Here is a 22,906-nt window from a genome sequence, read left to right as displayed (position 1 = left end):
TTGGGGTTTAATTTAGTTAATTGATTCAGAAGATTGAATAGCTCATCATTAAAGTAAAGTATGGTTCTGAGACTGCAGTGGGTTCAGTGACATTGGTCGCAGTGACTTGTAGCTGTTTTAGGCTACTGTTCACTGATTTGCCACTGAGGCCTCATGAACTCATCTTCAGCTTTAAATGATGATACTAACATCAACCTCTGTTGGTATAGTCAGCTGTAATCTCCTTAGTATAATGCTACTGGAGAAATATAATCAGCTGACAAATTTAGATTTCTACTGGTATTGTTTATCTGCAGGCATAGGTCTCCTCAGGCTTGATACTGGGCCTGAGAGTAATTTACCTCCTGCAGAGTTTAACATGGTTATGCCCTGATATTTAGTAGGGCTACCAATGAATTGATGGTAGTAGTCTGTCCCCACAAGGACAGCCATTTGGCATTTGATTTGCTCAAATTTACCTGCAGCTGCTTGATAATAGCTTTCCAGGTCAGCATAATCAACTTGAGATTGTTGTAACAAATCTTCACATTTCTTGATCTGTCTTGTTAAGTGGCCTTTAAGACCTGCAAGGGTTCTTTTCATTCTCCCTGCATTATCCATACTGGCTCGTTGGTGAAGCCTTGTGGGGCTTGTACTTGGGCTGCTCATAATACTGAACAAGCACTGATGATAGCCTAGGGTAATTCTGCACTCACTAGGCAATAATCCTACCTCTACTAGAGGTTAGCACTTAAAATTAATACACATTATATATATATACAATCATACACACTAATGATTTGAGTGATAAACCAGTGTCACTGGAAGTACCTTTAGGTTAGCTCTTCTATATCACCCTAGGATGGTAGAGACACTAATTAATCACTCAAAGGTGTAATGATCATAAGTAAATTATTATATATACAACTCAATTCGAGTTGATAAAAATTACACCCAAAATAGGGTCTGGACCATTCATTAATGGTGTTAGGTTGTTCAATATAGTACAACTGACTATGGTAATAATGGGACTAGGATGAACGATAATAGTTCAACTAGTCAGTATCCTACCCTGTTGTGGGTTGGCAATTAGTAAATATTATACTGTGAACACTAGTGCAGTATATATTAAATAATTCTCTATTTGGAGAAATAATATACACAATTATTGATAATAGCCTCTTAATTAGCCTCTATGAAACTTCTAATATTATCAAGAAGTATTAAATATTATTAGTGACCTCGCGAAATAAACTCCACAAAATTCGTAGATAATCTCTCGCGAAATGTAACACCACGAAATCCGTGAACAATCTTGCGACACAGTCACTAATTAGGCTGGCTTCAATATTAGCGCTGTCATTTCACGAAATAACACGCCACCAAATTTCTGTGGGTGTGCATGAAACCGCTGACTAAGGCTGATCTGAACTGAGCGGGGCTCGTGAGCTCCCACGAGGCGCTGTCTTTGACTGGCTGGCCTTTGTTTAAATCACACTGCACTAGTATATTTAATGAATCCACTGGTTAACTGGTTCATCCGGTACTAAGATGACCAAATGTGGGTTCATAGGACCAAATATTCCGGTTCCGAAGGTCCAAATAATTCGGTTTCGAAGGACCAAATAATGTGGGAACCGACCTGTGAGATTTATATTTATTTAATTTATATGAATTTATATTTACGTTAATTTATATACTTCGATAGCAATTTGTATAATGATAAGTGGACTGTATTTCTGCAATAATCTCTTAATCTCACAAATCGATCCTCTACACATTAGGGGGGGGTTTATATTTATATATATGCAGCCAATCAAACTACAGTAACTACATACATTGAAGAGGTTCCTTATCTTATAGTACAGCAGGTTAGTCCACCAGGTATAACTAGGGTGTAGACACCAAATTATCCTCTTTGAGGCAGCTTCCATCACCCAGTAACTGGTGCACAAAATCTTGCATCCTCGTCTTGACCTGTCAAAAGTGCGCTAGCTGTGAAGCCAGATACCTATATATGACAAGTATATCAGAGAAAACAGTACATGGAACATGAAGACCTGGCTTAATTACCTTTAGTTTGAGGCTTCCACGTGATCTAACCGGGTCACCCTATATCCTGACATTAATGGCCATAAATGAATGATAAACGGGTTTCGGATAGACACTTAACTTGATTGTAGACATCGTGTTGGAGATGGTACCTTTGGTTTCCATAACACTACGTCCAAGTAAAATTAACAGGAGCCGAATTTGCTCCCGTGTGAGCCTCTGGTCTCAATATACAATGGCTGTTTAACACTCCATACTATTGACGTTACTGGCCGACATTGTCCAGAATGGTAGGAGCCGAATTTGCTCCACACGTCTCGGAGGTGACACAACAATGGCTCCCTCCTTCCTCCCTGACGCCTGGCCTACTTTGTCCAGATTTCAGAAAGTGATAGAAGGGTCACATTTACTCTACTTTAATATTGATAATTAAGTTCATTTATATAAGATGTTTTATGATGGTAAAGTCCAAAGACTAATGTATTTAAGAATAATTCCCAGCAAAATAGCTGGTGAATTATAATAGTATGTGGTGATGATATCCCGTTTTCTTTAGACGGTAATTCCACTACAAGTTACGTTTTCTATGGGTAACTTGTTGGTACAATACAGCTATTATCTGTATGATTATTAAATGGTGTCGGATTTTCCGACAAGTGCCACCTGTGGTGACCCCAGGCAGTGCCACCTGTGGTGACCCCAGGCAGTGCCGCCTTTGGTGACCCCAGGCAATGTCGCTTGTGGCTGACCTTAGGCAGTCCGCCTGTGGTGATCCCAGGAAGTGCCACCAGTGATGAACCCAGGCAGTGCCACCTGTGGCTGACCCCAGGCAGTACCGCCTGTGGCTGACTCCAGGCAGTGCCGCCTGGGGCTGACCCAAGGCAGTGCCACCTGTGGTGACCCCAGGCAGTGCCGCCTGTGGTGACCCCAAGCAGTGCCGCGTGTGGTGATCCCAGGCAGTGCCGCCTGTGGTGATCCCATGCAGTGCCACCTGTGATGAACCGAGGCAGTGCCACCTGTGGCTGAACCCAGGCAGTGCCGCCTGTGGCTGAGCCTAGGCAGTGCCACCTGTGGTGACCCCAAGCAGTGCCGCCTGTGGCTGACCCCAGGCAGTGCCGCCTGTGGCTGAGCCTAGGCAGTGCCGCCTGTAGTTGACCCCAGGCGGTGCCGCCTGTGGCTGACCCCAAGCAATGCCAACTGTGGCTGACCCCATTTAGTATCGCCTGTGGTGACCCCAGGCAGTGCCCCGTGTGGGTGACCCCATGCATTGCCGCCTGTTGTGACCCCTGGCAGTGCCGCCTCTTGTGACCCCAGGCAGTACCTCCTGTGGTGACCCCAGGCATTGCCGACTGTTGTGACCCCAGGCAGTATCCCCCTGTGGTGACCCAAGGCTGTGCCACCTGTGACTGACCCAAGGAAGTGCCGCCTGTGGCTGACCCCAGGCAGTGCCGCTTGTTGTGACCCCAGGCAGTGCCCCCTATTGTGACCCCAGGCAGTGCCGCCTGTAGTGACTCCAGGAAGTGCCGCCTGTAGTGACCCCAGGCAGTGCCGCCTGTAGTGACCCCAGGCAGTGCCACCTGTGGTGATCTCAGGCAGTACCGCTTGTGTTGTCTCCAGGAAGTGCCGTCTGTGGTGGCCTTTGGCAATGCCGCCTGTGTTGACCCCAGGCAGTACCGCTTGTGATGACCCCAGGCAGTGCCACCTGTAGTTGACCCCTGGCAGTGCCTCCTGTGGTGATCCCAGGAAGTGCCGCGTGTGGCTGACCCCAGGTAGTACTGCCTGTGGCTGACCCCAGGCAGTACCGCCTGTGATGACCCCAGGCAGTGTTAACTGTGGTGACCTCAGGCAGTGTTAACTGTGGTGACCTCAGGCAGTACAGCCTGTTTTGACCCAAGGCAGTGCCACCAGTGGTGACCCCAGGCAGTGCCACCTGTGGTGATCCCAGGCAGTGCCGCCTCTGGCTGACCCCAGGCAGTGCTGCCTGTGGCTGACCCCAGGCTGTGCCGCCTGTGGTGACCCCAGGCAGTGCCACCTGTGATGACCCCAGGCAGTGCCGCCTGTGGGTGCCTCCATTCAGTGCCGCCTGTGGGTGACCCCAGGCAGTGCCAGCTGTTGCTGACCCCAGGCAGTGCCACCTGTAGTTGACCCCAGGCAGTGCCGCCTGTGGCTGACCCCAGGCAGTATTGCCTGTGGCTGGTTACCAGGCAGTGCCGCCTGTGGCTGACCCCAGGCAGTATTGCCTGTGGCTGACCCCAGGCAGTGCTGCCTGTGATGACCCAAGGCAGTGCTGCCTGTGGCTGACCCCAGGCAGTGCTGCCTGTGGCTGACCCCAGGCAGTGCTGCCTGTGGCTGACCCCAGGCAGTGCTGCCTGTGGCTGACCCCAGGCAGTGCCCTCTGTGATGACCCCAGGCAGTGTCGCCTGTTGCTGACCCCAGGCAATGCCGCCTGTGGTGATCCCAAGCAGTGCCACCTGTGATGATCCCAGGCAGTGCCGCCTGTGGCTGACCCAAGGCAGTGCCGCCTGGGGCTGACCCCAGGCAGTGCCACCTGTGGCTGACCCCAGGCAGTGCCGCCTGTGGTGACCCCAGGCAGTGTCGCCTGTGGTGACCCCAGGCAGTGCCGCCTGTGGCTGACCCCAGGCAGTACCGTCTGTTGTTGACCCCAGGCAGTGCCGCCTGTGGCTGACCCCAAGCAGTGCCACCTGTGGCTGACCCCATGTAGTTTCGCCTGTGGTGACCCCAGGCAGTGCCGCCTGTAGATGACCCCAGACAGTGTTGCCTGTGGTGACCCTAGGCAGTGCCGCCAGTGTTGATCCTAGGCAGTGCATCCTGTGGTGACCCCAGGCAGGTCCGCCTTTTGTAAACCCAGCCAGTACTGTCTGTTGTGACCCCAGGCAGTGCCACCTGTGGCTGACCCCAGGAAGTGTCACCTGTGGTGACCCCACCCAGCAAACACAGAACGTTTGTGGACGTTTTTAAATGGTGCCACAAAGGTAATACTGTAACTTTTGACATAAATACGTATATCTGACGTTCTTAAAACCAAAGGATATAACTAAAAACATATATTCTTGAGACACAGTTTTTTAAGATTTATGTAAAAATTTAAAAATAATAGTAAATGCTATGGTATTATAATGTTTTTAAGAATAAATAATTTTCAGTCAACATTTAGTTTTTTTTGTTTACTTTATGTAAACCTATCCAATTTACGTTCTTATAACATAAATATAACATTTATATGACGTCAGTATAACGTTATTTACACGACATCATTACGTTATTATGATGTTATATTAACATATAATTCCTGTATGAAAACCAGAATATTTGTTGAACTTTATGTTTTAAACCTTGCAAAGTTATCATAAACTTGGAATAAGACGGTAAGCATGCTTTACTTATGAAAATATACAAACAAATCAACAAAAACATTTTAACATAAAAAACATAAACATAACATAAATTGATTGCATGCATGGGAGTTAACTGGAACTCTGTAATATTGCATACATGAACCTTAAGGGACAAACCCAGTGTATTTACCCATGCAGTTCTTTCCTAAATCTAAATTTTTTAAATTTTTACACTTTGTTTCGAGTTCTGTCTTGTGTTGCTACTTTTAATACCCCATTAATGTCCCCTTTGTTATGTCCATTCATCCCATTGTGCACCTCTACTATATGTCACTCCTAATTCTTCCCTTTTCTAGAGAATGTAATATAAGCTTTGACAATCTTTCTTCATATGACAGGTTAACAGGTAGAATAGGACAGGTAGAACAAAGATTACCATTTATATATGGATAACTATTATAAGTCGGTTTGAATGAGTGAATTGCTGCTTGAAGATAGGTATATACACGTGTGGTACTATCAGATTGCATCGTGGTGAGCCTAAAACCCTTCAGATCCAAGCAAAGGGTAAAATGCCAGGAGATACAATTGTGAACACATTGATACCAAAATGAAAGACATATGACGAGAATTGAGGTAACCAAAGTGAAAAGAGTGTTCACATTGCATTGCACTAGAGTGCTCCCGGGTTACTTTCTCTGTTTTGTGCGGATGGTACACCTTGCTTTTGGAGTTTATATGCATTTAAACCTGTAGATAATTCTATTGCTAACACATTGATACCAAAATGAAAGACCTAGGATGACAATTGGGGTGACCAAAATGAAAGAGTGTATATACATTTTATCGCTCTTGTGCGCTCCCTGGTAACACACTCTCGCTTACTCTGTTTGTTGCGGATGGTAAGCCGGGCTTTTGGAGTTTATATGCCTTTAGTCCTATAGAGAATTCTATTGCGAACACATTGATACCAAATTGAAAAACCTAGGATGAGAATTGAGGTAACAAAGTTGAAAAGGGTATACACTTTTCAGTATTACCACGCTCTCTAATGTAATGAGAGTTACCTGAGGGTGGCTCAGCTTTCTTTTTCTGGTACCCTTGGCCTACATTCATCTTGTCGGCGGGTGGAGCGCGCTGCTGTCTTTAACATTATATGCACATAGTTCTGTTGGGAATTCTATTGCGAACGCATTGATACCAAAATGAAAGACATAGGACGAGAATTAAGGTGACAAAGTTGAAAAGAGTATACACTTTTCAGTATTTCCGCACACTACCAAGGAATGTCTAAAAAAAACTGGAGAGTGTGGAGGGGTAACTTGCCCAAAACGCGAAAGTGTTTGGGGCGATTAACTTTCGTTCAGTACTATCATGCAAGAGAAGCCACACATCTATGGTTCATCCACAAAAATCAGTAGACTTCTAGATGTTACTACTGCTCGGCTTAGACTCGGTTACAAGTATTTCTGGGAATTCTCATTATCTGCTGATGTAGATCTGACCAAATGTTAACTGTGTCAACAAAATTATTCGCACACCCTCCGTCACTATGTGATAGTGAATTCAGAGACAATTCTATAACCAATGTACTAACGATATGTAAACATTTCATTCAAAATGATCTGCTACCAGAAATTTTAGCCAAATATCCCCAGTTTGCTAACTGTAGGTAGTAACTAAGTGATTGTAACATATCCACCGCTGCCCACTGGATGGGGGGCGGTGTGCAGGACAAACATATCAATTGTGACACTAGCTCTCCACATATGTCAGTTGCTTAATTTAGAAACTGTACTTGTGGTCGATCTCAAACCCATTGTTGATGTGACGACTTATACTGAATTTTGTAACTAGCTCATCAAGATTGTAACTTGCTGAGCTAAATGAATTGTGGGGTTCAGTCCCTGAGCCCATTATGTGCCTCTGCAACCCTTTCCACTACCGCCCACAAGATGGGTATGGGGTGCATAATAAATGAACTAAACTAACTTTAAGGCATCCTGAAAGAAAGCTTGGAGGGCTTGAAAAATTGCAGACAAAGCCTTGAGGATAATCCTTGGGTGCCCTCGTACCACAAAGATACTTAATATGAGAAAGGAACTTAATATTCCGAGCGTTGTTTATCGTGTTACTAAAATTAACTGTCAAATTGGTATAAAAATGCTTAGGCTATCTCATCCTAACCCTTGCACTGAAGCCCTCCAGAATTTCTTTATTGAATGTAAACATTGTTTCAAATAGATAAATAAAATTGGAACTGAACTCAGAAAGTATCAGATTTATAATTTGTACCAAGAGAGACAACAATAGCACTTTCCTGCACTGTAGGAAATTACACCCTTTTCAATTTTAATCCCTCCCTTTCCATCAAAGGAGCAAATTAGAGATCAGTCCCAGCTTTGTTTTGAGGCAAAGCTCAACGTCTTAAGCCATATTGATGCTCTGTCCACAGAGCATTCTCTCTCTCAAATCATATACACTGAAGGTTTCCTACAGCGCCCAACGGGTGCAGCTGGAAGTGCAGTTGTCCTGGCAAAAGGATATGACTTATATTTTGAGTGGGGAGTCCGTATAAACAACTGGGCCTCTACCCTTCAGACTGAACTATTTGCCTTGCTCCTTGCACTGAAATGTGTACAAGTATCCAAACTTGATACATTAATTGTAAGTGACTCTTTATCATCCTTAATTGCTCTCAACTCCTTAAGACATAACTGTAACATGCTTGTGTCTGAAGCTAGGCACAAATACAACAACAACTTTGAACTGCCCTGAACTATATCCGATCCTATCTTAGTAACAGACAACAATATGTAGCCATCAATGATATAACCTCTCCCACTTACCATAGGGGTGCCACAGAGCAGCATCCTGGGACCCTCCTGTTTTTTTATATACATCAATGATCTCCCTAATGTCTCTAACATACTTAAACCTATATTGTTGGCTGATGATACTACTCATCTACTCTGACCCCAACCCATTCCTGTTAAATAATGTTGTAAACAATTAATTAAAAAAAGTCTACTTGTGGATGTCAACCAACAAACTCACACTAAACATAGAAAAGATCTACTATATCTTATTTGGAAACAAATCAACAAATGCAATTCAGCTTCAGATAGCTAATGTAAACATTAACAATAAAAATGATGGAAAGTTCCTTGGCCTATTCCTAGACAAGAGACTCACCTTCCGCACCCATATACAACACATAACTAAAAAGGTTTCTATAACAGTTGGTATACTCTCTAAGATCAGATATTATGTACCCTACTCTGCTCTCCTCTCACTCTATTATGCACTTATCTATCCCTATCATTCTTATGGTATTTGTGCTTGAGGTTCAACCTCTGCAAACTACCTCAAGCCCATCATCATCCAGTAAAAATCTACTATCAGGACAATAACTAACTCTACCTTCAGACAACACACAGCTCCCTTGTTCAAATCCCTAAACATGCTAAACATAAATTCACTCCATACATTCTCCTGTGTAAATTACGTTTATAAAACCCTTTTTCTAAGTGCAAACCCTGTTCTGAAACTCTTCCTGGACAGATGTAATAGAACACATGGCCACCCCACCAGACATAAATATCTCTTTGATATCCCCAGAGTCAAACTTAATCTATGTAAACACTCTATGCAAATAAAGGGACCTAGTCTATGGAACTCACTCCCTAATGATTTGAAAAGCTGTCCAACTTCTGCCATTTTCAAAAATAAAACCAAAAAGTACCTAATTTCATCTTCATAGTTTTCTACCATGGGCTTTATCTTCACACTGTATCTAGTGTTACTCAATCCCCCAATATTTGTACCTAAGCCATATTACTTTAACATTGTAATCTTAATTTAGATATCATCTGATATCATGGTTGTTGTATTCAGTGCATATACTACTGCATTATTCCTTGAAACTTTTCCTCGAAATGATCTTCATATTGTGCTTCAGTGAACCAATGTATAACCCTGAAATGCTATCCTCATGTACCTAGTAATCCTTGTTTCTTTATTGTGTATCATTCTGATCTGCTTTTGTGCCAAAATTTCTTCAAATTACCTGCAAACACTTTTGCTGATTTTACTGTAATTATTCTACTTAAAATTATCTGTACCTGTAAAGAAAAGCTGTAAAATACCTGCTAACATTTTTTATCAATTTTACTGTTAATTTATAAAAAAAAATCTGTTTAAGGACTTACCCGAAACGCTATGCGTGCTAGTGGCTTTACAAGAATGTTAATTCAACTTATTTTCTATATTCTCTGTTAACCCCCAATGTAACTACTTGTGCATAAATAAATAAAAATAAAATAATAAAAATAACAAAATTATTAATGATGGGGTCAAGCGACGAGGGAGTAATTGCGCAAAGCGTCCCTCACCTGTGACGTCACAGCATCATCTGACGCCATATCAACACAGCGGCCATTTTGTCGTCAGTTCAGTCATGGCGAGGACAAACCCTTCATGCAAACTGCACCTACTATCAAGAAGAAGAAGATTTTGTGTTCCACTGATAGTATTATCGTAAGTAAACACTTATATTTTATATTTTATTATATTAATTGATTCTATTTTTCTGTAATAAAGGTCCAAGGGGGTGTTGAGTAAGGAACAAGGGTACTGTGTTGGGAGGTGAGGGCTGTTACTGGTGTCTGTGGAGATGTGAGGACTTGTACCAACCACTATCACCACCAGTACCTTGTCTTGCATCCTGCTTAGTATTCCTATTGAGATATGAAATATTATTGCATTCATATAATTATTCATTCACGGTCATTACTATTTTTATGGGCTATGTTCTGTTACCCTAATGCTTTTTATTCCTGGGCATGTCCATTTACTCTCCAGCCCTTCACAAGCCACTGCTGCACCCCCTCCATGCCCATACTTACTGTGCTTATTCTTACAGGACTGCACTGCATTATGTGGTGCTCACTGCCTGGACACCTTGGCAATGTAGAGACAGATATTCTGCAATACCGTGATATTAGCAGTAGAGTGATAAGCTGACACACGGGAGGTACAATGGAAAGAAGTTGAGTATCAACTCTTGTAATTTATATTGCTTCCAGTGAGTTTTTAGTTTTCTTATAATCAATATGTTATCTATCTCCTACAACCTAGTTATCTGCTTCATACATGCATTATAGGGTTCTGGTAGTTGTTCTACTCACCAAGCCCTTCCAAGGCCAGGCTTGACATGTGAGAGCTTGATCCAACAGGCTGTTGCTTGGACAGGCCCCTCAGGCCCACATATCCACCATAGTCTTGTTTGTCCAGCACTTCTTGAAGATGTTCAGGTTTTCTCTTGAAGATGTCGACGGTTGTTCCAGCAATACTGTATTTCTTTTATTGCTGAAAACATGTTTTCAGCCATAAAAAAAATAATCCTGAATCCAGAAAAAATCCCTTTTGTATCATCTGGAAATTTTCAAATATTGCTGATCAAACCTGAGTCTAAATTATTTGTATATATTATGAATTACAGAGGTCCCAGGACAGAGTTTTGTGGAACTCCACTTACATTTTCCCACTCTGATTTAACCCCATTTATACAAACTCATTCTTATCTTTTAGCTAATCATTTATTGTACACACCATACTCAGCCTGTGTAGGGTAGTTTATTGTGCATCCTAGTATTGTGTATGTGTAGTATATATATTTGTGTAGTATATTTGGTATATTTAATGCCTCTAACCTCTCCTCATAGTTCTTGTCCTTCAATTCTGGGAGCCACTTAGTAGCATGTCTTTGCACCTTTTCCAGTTTATGTGCTTCTTAAGATATGGGCACCATACAACCGCTGCATATTCCAGCTTTAGTCTAACAAAAGTCGTGAACAATTTCTTGAGTATTTCGCCATCCATGCATTTAAAAGCTCTGAATATTATCCTTTACCTGCAATTGGTTGTTGCTGTATTTATAGAATATGATTTGTTCTGCTTTACATTTGTTTATTCTTTTTTTCAAAATTTCTTTCTGCCTCTCTCCTCACTGCCGTGTAGTTGTTTCTCTTTGTATTACTGGTATGTTTGGGGGTTTGGCCTCTTCGTATATTGATTCCATTTTTGTGTCTTTTGGTCTCTGGCCGTCTTGAAATTTCAGTTGAACAAATCCTGTTTCCTAGTTCTGCATCTCTGTTTTGGTATAAATGTTTTTGTTCCTTTATCATATATTTCACAAAATTGACATACTGTGCATTAATTCATCTCAATTACTTCCTTTCCTAACAGCAAGCCTTTCCAGTAAAATTCTTTGAATTCTTTTCTGACTTCCGGCCTAATGTTTGTTTTATCCTAGTGTGTATGATGCCTAGCGTGTGTCTGGTGCCTGTTGTGTTAAACCGAAGATAAATGCATAAGTATAGGTCAGTAATTTCTCCAGCTTTGAAAGGGGCTTTCATTATGCAGCAGTATTCCACTCTAGAGAGCACTAGCGTCTTGAAAACTATCATCATCGGTATAGCATCTCTAGTGTGAAAAATTCTTGTTATCTATCCTGTCATTTTTCTTGCAGTTGTGACGGCTACTTTATTGTGTTCTTTAAATGTAAGGCCTTCAGACATCAGTACACCCAAATCCTTTAAGTTGCTTTTCCGTTCAATGTTATGATTTGACTGAGTTTTGTAAGTGCTTTCCGTTTTTATATTTTCATTTTTTCCGTAGCGCATGAGCTGAAACTTATGTTCGTTAATCACCATGTTATTTTCTGTAGCCCATAGAAAGACCTGATTTACATCTGATTGGAGGTTTGCCGTGTCCTCTATGTTGCCTACTCTCGTGAAGATTCTAGTGTCATCTGCAAAGGATGATCAAGTACTATAGGTTGTGTCCTTGTCTATGTCCGATATGAGGATGAGAAAAAGTACTGGAGCAAGCACAGTACCCTGGGGGACTGAGCTCTTTACGGTTGATGGTCCAGATTTTATTTTGTTGACTACTACACATTGGGTTCTATTAGTCAGGAAGTTGTATATCCATCTGCCTATTTTTCCGGTAATTCCTTTTGAACGCATTTTATGTGCAATAACACAATGGTCACATTTGTCAAAGGCTTTTGCGAAATCTGTGTAAATTACATCAGCGTTTTGTTTGTCTTCCATAGCATCTAATGCCATGTCAGAGTGGTCCAGCAACTGTGATAGGCAAGAGCGCCCTGTTCTGAAACCATGTTGTCTGGGGTTATGGAGATGCTGTGATTCCATGTATTTTGTGATCTTACTTCTTAGCATTCTCTCAAAGATTTTTATGATGTGCGATGTTAGTGCTATCGGTCTGTAGTTTTTTGCCTCTGCCTTATTTCCTCCTTTATGGGGCGGTGCTATCTCTGCTGTTTTTAGTATGTTAGTGATATTGCCAGTATCTTGGCTTTGTCTCCAAAGAATGTGAAGGGAATGTGAACGTTTTTTTACAGTTCTTGATGAATATAGAGTTCCAAGAGTCAGGGCCTGGTGCAGAGTGCATAGGCATACTGTCTATGGCTTCTTCAAAATCCAGTGGGGATTGGATCACATCTGATTTATGATTTGATGTTGGTATCATATCCATGAAAAATTCATTTGGGTTATCAATCTTCAGTGTGTTCAGTGGCTCGCTGAAAACAGTCGTACTGATTGTGTGGTAAGGCGTACTGATTCTTGTGTGGTATTGTGGCAAGTGCAATAATATGTATTGTTTCATTGCAGATAAGAGATTCCAGATCGTTCCAGATTTCCGAAGTACTGAAATGCACACCATACTTGGTGGATCTAGGTGCAAGGTAAAATAATTTACATTTACTTGAATATATTTTTAGCTAATTATCAGTATATATATAATATATTTATATGCATATATATATATATATATATATATATATATATATATATATATATATATATATATATATATATATATTATATATATATATATATATATATATATATATATATATATATATATATATATATATATATATATATATATATATATAATATACAGTATATAAATATATATATAATATATTATATGTGTGTGTGTGTATAAATTTGTGTGTGTGTGTGTAAATCACGGAAATTAACATGTGGTGAAAAATGTGAGTGTCAGACCACGGAAGAAGAATTGAAACAGGAAATTCCTTAAGTACTTTCATATTTAAATAATACATGTTCAGAAGGAATCAAGTAAATGTAAATTATTTCAGGAGGAATGATTCCTTCTGAAGATATATTATTGAAATACGAAAGTACTTAAGGAAATCCTAAGTGTAGTTACAGGATGAGAGCTACACTCGTGGTGTCCCATTTTCCCAGCACTCTTTGTCATATAATGCTTTGAAACTTTTGACGGTTTTGGCCTCCACCACCTTCTCACCTAACTTGTTCCAACCGTTTACCATTCTGTTTGCAAAAGTGAATTATCTTACATTTCTTCGGCATCTTTGTTTAGTTCGTTTAAATCTATAACCTCTTGTTCTTGAAATTCCAGGTCTCGGGAAATCTTCCCTATCAAGTTTATCAATTCCTGTTACTGTTTTGTACGTAGTGATCATATCTCCTATTTTCCTTCTGTCTTCTAGTTTTGGAATATTTAATGCCTCTAATGTCTCCTCATAAATCCTGCCCTTCAGTTTTGGTATGAATGTTTGTGTGGCTTCATCGTATATTTTGCAAAATATGGAATACATCTCATTTACTTTAAGAATATGGTTCGATCAATTAAAAACCCTCTTGTTCAAATTGCAAAGAGACTGAAAGAGATGCAGCATGCTCAATGGATTATATATTAGTGATTATTATTAGGATTATATATTAGTGAATCATATTAGTGATTCAATTATTATGGTCATAAAACAATAAACAAATAGTTTTGGTGTTATTACACTCTATTCACAGGTTATATATAAGTATCTGCATGTTTTGTTCACCATTACAAACCACTAAGTTGGTTTGATTTTTGTTGAGATTGTTATTTATGATAAGATTCCTTACGTTATCTGAGAATGAAGCTATGTTGGTATTGGGAAATCTATAGATGGCACTTATAGTCAAGGAGGATTTAAGGGATTTACTGGAGAACTTGGCAAAGGTATATTCACAATAGTCGTCTCTATTACTAATGACACTATTGCAGATGAAGGTATCTTTGTAAGATATTGCTGTGCCACCTTTTTTTTATTAGGCCTGCAGTTGTGAATGGCTTTATTATTAGCCAAGTTGTAGCATACAACATAGCATATATATGTATATGGCATACACATATATATATATATATATATATATATATATATATATATATATATATATATATATATATATATATATATATTCCATTGAATATGACCGCATATTCTGTATTTATTATTTTCTGGTTTAGGGCTTCTATCCCTCTAACTATTTTCTTAGCATCAGGGCTTAATTGAAATAGGAGTTCTCCAAAACTCATTTTCGTACTTTTAAGGTGAAGAAAAGAAGTGATTTACTATAGAGTGTTTTACACTTATTTGTATAATTTGCACGACGTTTCGAACCTCCATGGTCCATTCTCAAGTGAACAGATCTTACAATACTAGTTGATTTTATACCCGCATTAGGTCAGGTGATAATACAATGAAGGTGAAAACACGGTTGATACATAAGGGATAAACATAGGGGCTGCAGAAGGCTTATTGGCCCATACGAGGCATCTCCTATCTAAACACAAAGATTAATCCAGTGTAATTGGCCTGTTATGTTGGACATTGTCTTCTGTGTTGGCATCGATATGTTCTTGTCTTGTCCTTACTAGTAAGGACAAATATCATCAACTAATATTGTTGATGATATTTTGTGCTTATGGCCGTGCAACAAAGACCAGATAGTTTTTCTTAATGAACTCAATTCTTTGGTACCTTCAATAAAATTCACTTGTGAGACTGAGGAGAATGGTACTCTTCCGTTTTTGGACATTATGATTCATAGAGTCACTAGAAAGTTCAAATTTAATGTGTATAGGAAACCTACCAACGTGGGGTCGTATGTTCATTTTTATTCGAATCATCATAGTAAAGTTAAACAGGCAGTATTTTCAGGAATGTTTCTACGAGCTTTGAGGGTTTGCAGCCCTGAGTTTTTTGATGAAGAGATTGCTAAAATATATGAAATTGGGAAGAGTTTACAATATCCTAAGAGGTTTTTGGATTTCTCGTTTGTACAAGCCAAGCGTACGTTTTATAATCACGTCCCTAAAGCGAAACCAAAAATTATTAACTCATTGGTGGTACCTTATGCGAGTGGACTTGAAAAATTGTCTCTGATTTTTAAGAAACTTAATATAAATTTGGTGTTCACTAATAGTACGATCAAATCCAATTTAATAAAAAACTCCCCTGATACAGCAGGTTGTGTGTATTCGATTCCCTGCAATGATTGTGATTCTGTGTACCTTGGACAAACAGGAAAGTCCTTACAATTGCGGTTGTCACAACATGCTTATAGTATTAGAACTGCCCAAACGTCTAATGCATTGTATCTACATACGAGTTTATGCGATCACAATATTAACTGGAATGGGGCAAAAAGCATTACCAATTGTGGGGATTTCGTGGAACGGAATTTGATTGAGTCTGCTCTAATCAGTCAGTGTCCAAATCTTCTTAATGTTAGTACTGGAATGTACAAACTTGATCCATTTTTAAGTTATAATATTGCACAACAGTTTAAGAAACAACTCTGATAGAGAGGCTTACAATGTCTCATTATAATTGTATATTCATATATTGTGTGTTCATGAGGCTTTTCTTTAATCTTTCATCCTTATTCTCTGACCGCTTAATCCTCTTTGACCATTCTAAGCTAAGCTATACCTGTTTTTGGTTAATTACACCTGACCAACCCTTGGGATGGGGTGGTCAGGTGTCGGCCTATATATCTTCCCCCCTTCTCCCTTCTCCTTAGTCAGTCTGGTGTTGACAAAGGCTTTAACAAAGCCGAAACGTTCACCTCATTTCATATTTCTCTGTGGATTACCGCATAAAATGATCAGTGTTTTGTGATCGTCAATTGCATATATATATATATATATATATATATATATATATATATATATATATATATATATATATACATGAAAAAAAAAAGTGCAAGGAGGCAGAAGAAAAGTTCGTCCCAGTCAAAAAGGTAAAAAAAATTAAATGCAGATGAGAAACCCATGGTTTAATCAGAGATGTAATATAGCAAAGCAACAAAGTAAAAGAGCGTTATCTTGGTTATCTTGAAATGATTTCGGGGCTCTAGTGTCCCTGTGGCCCGGTCCTCGACCAGGCCTCCACCCCCAGGAAGCAGCCCGTGACAGCTGACTAACACCCAGGTACCTATTTTACTGCTATGTAACAGGGGCATAGGGTGAAAGAAACTCTGCCCATTGTTTCTCGCCGGCGCCCGAGATCGAACCCGGGACCACAGGATCACAAGTTCAGTGTGCTGTCCGCTCGGCCGACCGGCTCCCTGCGTGGAGAAACTATAGAAATAACAGGACACTTGAAAGCAGAGAAGGATACTAGAGTGCCAGGAATAAATACTTCAGGGTGAGAAAAGAGGCAGAAGGGCAATATGAAAACGACATCGCAAGCAAGGAAAAGACGCAACCTAAAATACTGCACAACCACATCAGGAGAAAAACAACAGTGAAGGAACAGACAATGAAACTGAGGATAGGGGCAGACAGATTCACTGCAAACGACAAGGTAGTGTGTGAGGAACTGAATAAGAAATTCCAGGAGGTCTTCACATTAGAACAAGGAGAAGTTCTAGAGATAAGAAAGGGAATAGTTAACCAGGTACCACTAGAGGAGTTTGGGATTACCAGTGGGGATGTAAGGAAGGTCTTGCTAGAGTTGGATGTGACAAAGTCTATAGGCCCAGACGCAATCTCCCCTTGGATCCTAAGGGAAGGAGCAGCAGCACTGTGCCTACCACTCTCCATAGTGTATAACAAATCACTGGTAACAGAGGAACTGCCAAAAATTTAGAACACGGCTAATGTAGTTCTAATATACAAGAAGGGGGATAGACAGGAGGCACTGAACTACAGGCCAGTGTCCCTAACTTGCATGCCATGAAACCTTATGGAGAAGATTGTGCGAATAAAGCTAGTGAAACATCTGGAGCGAAAGAACTTTGTAACACAACATCAATATGGGTTCAGGTATGGCAAGTCCTGCCTCACAGGATTAATTGAATTCTACGACCTGGCAACAAAAAAATCAGGCAAGAAAGAGAGAGGATGGGCAGACTGCATATTTTTGGATTGCCAAAAAGCCTTTGACACTGTACCACACAAGAGGCTAGTGCAAAAGTTGGAGATGCAGGCAGGAGTCAAAGGGAAGGTTCTCCACTGGATAAGGGAGTACCTAGGCAACAGAAGACAGCGAGTCTCTGTAAGGGGCGAGGTCTCAGATTGGCGAGACATCACCATTGGAGTCCGCAGAGTTCAGTCCTTGGACCTATACTGTTTCTGTTATATGTAAATGATCTCCCTGAACGTATAAAATCATTCCTTTCAATGTTTGCTGATGATGCAAAAACTATGAGGAGGATTAAAACAGAGGAAGATAGTAGGAGGCTACAAGATGACTTAGACAAACTGAATGAATGGTCCAAGAAATGGCTACTAAAGTTAAACCCGAGTAAAAGTAAGTTAATAAAGCTAGGCTGTGGAAATAGGAGGCCAGACACAGGATACAGAATGGGAGAAGAAGTCCTTCATCAAACGGACAGAGAGAAAGATCTAGGTGTTGATATCACGCCAAACATGTCTCCTGAAGCCTACATCAAAACAATAATATCTGCGGCTTATGCGAGGCTGGCAAACATTAGAACTGCCTTCAGGAACCTGTAAAAGAAATCATTCAGAACCTTGTATACCACATATGTAAGACCAATCCTTGAGTATGCGGCCCCCTGCATGGAGCCCGTTCCTTGTCAAGCACAAGAAACTGAAAAAGTTCAGAGGTATGCCACTAGGCTAGTCCCAGATCAAAGAGGCATGAATTACGAGGAAAGGCTGCGTGAAATGCACCTCACAACACTGGAAGACAAAAGAGTAAGGGAAGATATGATTCATACCTATAAAATTCTGAAAGGAATTTACATGTTGAAAAGGATAAACTGTTTAACATGAGAGGTACGCGAACAAGGGGACACAGGTGGAAACTGAGTACCCAAATGAGCCACAGAGACGTTAGAAAGTACTTTTTCAGTGCCAGAGTAGTTAACAGGTGGAATACACTAGGAAGTGATGTGGTGGAGGCTGACTTCATACACAGCTTTAAATGTAGATATGATAGATCCCAATATGCTCAGGAATCTGTACACCAGATGATTGACAGTTCAAAGGCGGGACCAAAGAGTCAGATCTCAACCCCAACAAGCACAACTAGGTGAGCACAACTAGGTGAGTACGAGAAATACTCAGTTTATGTTAACATTCTCACTGTTTCCATTTATTCGATTTATTAATCCATCCACCTATTTATTCATCCATCTATCTATCAATCTTGTCATCTGTCTATATATCCTTCTATCCAAAAATATATACATCACTATATCCATCTCTCTATGCATACAGATATTTGCACTGTCTATCTCCCTACTGCCTCTGTCTCTGCGTCTCTCTCTTTGTCTGTCTATCAGTCTGTATTTCTTCCCGCAGTCTGTTGTTTTGTTACTGACTGCGTGTGTCTGTCTCTGTCTTTGTATTTCTCGGTCACTCTCTGTCTGTCTGTCTGTCTCTCTCTCTCTGTCTCTGTCTCTCTCTCTCTCTCTCTCTCTCTCTCTCTCTCTCTCTCTCTCTCTCTCTCTCTCTCTCTCTCTCTGTTTCTCTGTCTCTCTCTAGCTCTCTCTAGCTCCCTCTCTCTCTCTCTCTCTCTCTCTCTCTTTCTCTCTCTCTCTCTCTCTCTCTCTCTCTCTCTCTCTCTCTCTCTCTCTCTCTCTCTCTCTCTCTCTCTCTCTCTCTCTCTCTCTCTCTCTCTCTCTCTCTCTCTCTCTTACCAAAAATATTATTGTCTAATGTGTGGGTGATCGCCTGCGGGAGGAGGGTAGGAGAGCGTGTGAAACACTCAACAAATAATAGTTACCCCTTACTCTGATAAAGGGCCGGGGCTTGAGAAACCTTTAAAGCTGTGGAAGAATCGTCTGTTTTATGTGAGTACGGCCAAATTATTTACCGCATGAAATTTATGTTAATTTTCCCAAGATCAGTGTATAATGGTACATATTACCATAAGAAAAAAAGATTACTCTGAACGTTGGTTTTGAAAATATCTAGCTGAGCAGACGGCTTTCATTGCCAAACATCTTAGTGGTGGTGTGAATGTGACCTTGGCATGCTTTTACCTCTTCAATACTGACCTCCCGAACCATCTATTGTTCATCCTGTACACCCGACCATTCCCTCTGTCAATATGGACGACGCTAGCCTCAACCGTGTGGCCTCCAACGTCGAACAGCCAAACAGACAGACAGACATTCACACGTAAAGTTTGGAGTATGTAGCATGATACAAGTAATGTGTTTCCTTTCAGTAAGATACATATTTTGAGTTAATATTTCTTGTGAATATTGTCACCATAAATATTAAACATTTATTGTTTTTTGATACCATGGGGACGTTTGAGAGCATTTGTGCCATATATGTCACTGGGGGAATACCCGGAGTTGCCTGAGTCTGTCAGTCTGTCTCCACTCTGCCTATCTATCTATTCTTCTACCTATCTCTCTATTTGTCTATATATCCACCTATCTCTCTATTTGTCTATATATCAACCTAACTCTCTATTTGTTTAAACATTAATCTATATATCCTTTAATCTATTTTTATATACATCCATCTATCCATTAATCTGTGCATCTATACATCTATCCATTTATCTCTCCATCAACTCCCCCAACAATCAATATATCCATCTATCTGTCCGTCTATCTCAGTCTATCTATTCATCTATATAACTGGTATCTAACCATCAGCCTATTTAAGAATGTATCTATTCATCTATCTACTCATCTACCCATCTAGCAATCCATAAATCCTTATATCTATATTTCTGTCTTGCCACTTGTACATCAATCCATTTGTCCATACATCTACCCATCGATCTATTTATCTATACGTCTATCTACCCGTCGGTCCCTGTATCCATCGATCTATCCATCTATCTATACATCAATGCATCAATCTACACATCCATCCATCTATGCATCCATCAATCCATTCATCTGCCTTTCTCTCTGTCCATTTATCTATATACATACATCCATCTTTGCATCCATCGCTCTATCCGTCCATCTGTGCAGCTATCTACCCATTAAATTATTCATCTAGCTTTCTATCCATTTATCCATTAATATTTCGATCTAGTTTTATTTCCATTAATCTATCCATCTAGTTTTCTATCCATTAATCTATGAATTTCGCTTTCTATCCATTAATCTATGAATTTCGCTTTCTATCCATTAATCTATCCATCTATGCATTAATCTATCAGTTTCGCTTTCTATCCATTAATCTATCCATCTATGCATTAATCTATTCATCTATCTATCAATCTATCCATTAATCTATCCATCTATTCATTAATCTATCTATCTATCTATCTAGTAATCTTTCCAACTAGCTTTCTATTCATCTCTCTAACTATCTTTCCAACTAGATTTCTATTCATCTATCTATCCATGCACTTAATTATCTTTCTATCCGTTAATCATGCCAACTATATTTCCATCTATCCTTTCGTCTATCTATCCTTCTACTTAGACAACCATTCCCCCATCCATCTATTTATCTGTCTATCCAACTTTCCAGCCATATATCCATCCATTTTTCTACTGTTTGTCTCTGTCACTAGATGTCTTTGTCTCTGCCTCTCTGTGTCTGTCTGAGGAAAAATATAGTTGTCTGCGTGTTGAGTGTCTATTGCGAACCTTATCTCCTGTGGAGGTTAGTTTCAATTATAAATTGTTGGTGGACACAGTGGACAATGTTTTAATGGAATAAATCTACAGCTGATATCTGGGAGGCCGCGCGTCACCAGTAATACTCCGCCCAGCAAAGTAGTACCTTCTCAGCTGGAGATTGTTAGGAATAATGTGAACCGGAATAGCCTAACTATGTGAGGGAAAAATGGACTCAATCAAAAATCATGCATGGGGAATATGGTAAATAAAGTCAATAAAGGGTTTGTTGAAAATGTAAAGCATAGAGAATTAAGGGACGATGACGCAAGAGCGGTGGACGCCATCTTGACTAGAGGGGAGGTGTATCTTGGACGACCAGACCTTGCTAACTGAGGGTTTGTCTCCGGCCGTATAGTCAGATAAGCCACCATACTATTTTAACAGGGTTGCAAGATAGGGTAGAGTACTCAGGCAGTCTTTGGTGTGGTTCATAAGAGAAAGAGAGTCCAAGTTTCCTAGAGGTTTATATATGTGTGTCACCGGTGGGCAGGTGTGGTGGAGGTGTGCACGGTTCCAGGGTTGGGACTGTGAGCCATAGGGTATCCAGAGCCCGCTTAGGAGCTTTATTAACTAAGTTACAAACTTCAGAATGACCTTGAGTTGTAAGGAGTAGAAATTATGTCATATTATCGTGTGTCATATATATATATATATATATATATATATATATATATATATATATATATATATATATATATATATATATATATATATATATGTCGTACCTAGTAGCCAGAACTCACTTCTCAGCCTACTATTCAAGGCCCGATTTGCCTAATAAGCCAAGTTTTCCTGAATTAATATATTTACTATAATTTTTTTCTTATGAAATGATAAAGCAACCCTTTTCACTATGTATGAGGTCAATTTTTTTTTATTGGAGTTAAAATTAACGTAGATATATGACCGAACCTAACCAACCCTACCTAACCTAACCTAACCTATCTTTATAGGTAAGGTTAGGTTAGTTAGCCAAAAAAAGCTAGGGTAGGTTAGGTTAGGTAGGTTAGGTAGACGAAAAAACATTAATTCATGAAAACTTGGCTTATTAGGCAAATCGGGCCTTGCATAGTAGGCTGAGAAGTGAGTTCTGGCTACTAGGTACGACATATATATATATATATATATATATATATATATATATGTCGTACCTAGTAGCCAGAACGCACTTCTCTGCCTACTATGCAAGGCCCGATTTGCCTAATATGCCAAATTTTCATGAATTAATTGCTTTTCGACTACCTAACCTACCTAACCTAACCTAACCTAACTTTTTCGGCTACCTAACCTAACCTAACCTATAAAGATAGGTTAGGTTAGGTTAGGTAGGGTTGGTTAGGTTCGGTCATATATCTACGTTAATTTTAACTCCAATAAAAAAAATGACCTCATACATAATGAAATGGGTAGCTTTATCATTTCATAAGAAAAAAATTACAGAAAATATATTAATTTAGGAAAACTTGGCTTATTAGGCAAATCGGGGCTTGCATAGTAGGCAGAGAAGTGGGTTCTGGCTACTAGGTACGAAATATA

Source organism: Procambarus clarkii, chromosome 9 (genome assembly GCF_040958095.1).
Source record: "Procambarus clarkii isolate CNS0578487 chromosome 9, FALCON_Pclarkii_2.0, whole genome shotgun sequence".
Taxonomy (NCBI): Eukaryota; Metazoa; Arthropoda; class Malacostraca; order Decapoda; family Cambaridae; genus Procambarus; species Procambarus clarkii.
This window is presented reverse-complemented; position numbering follows the sequence as displayed.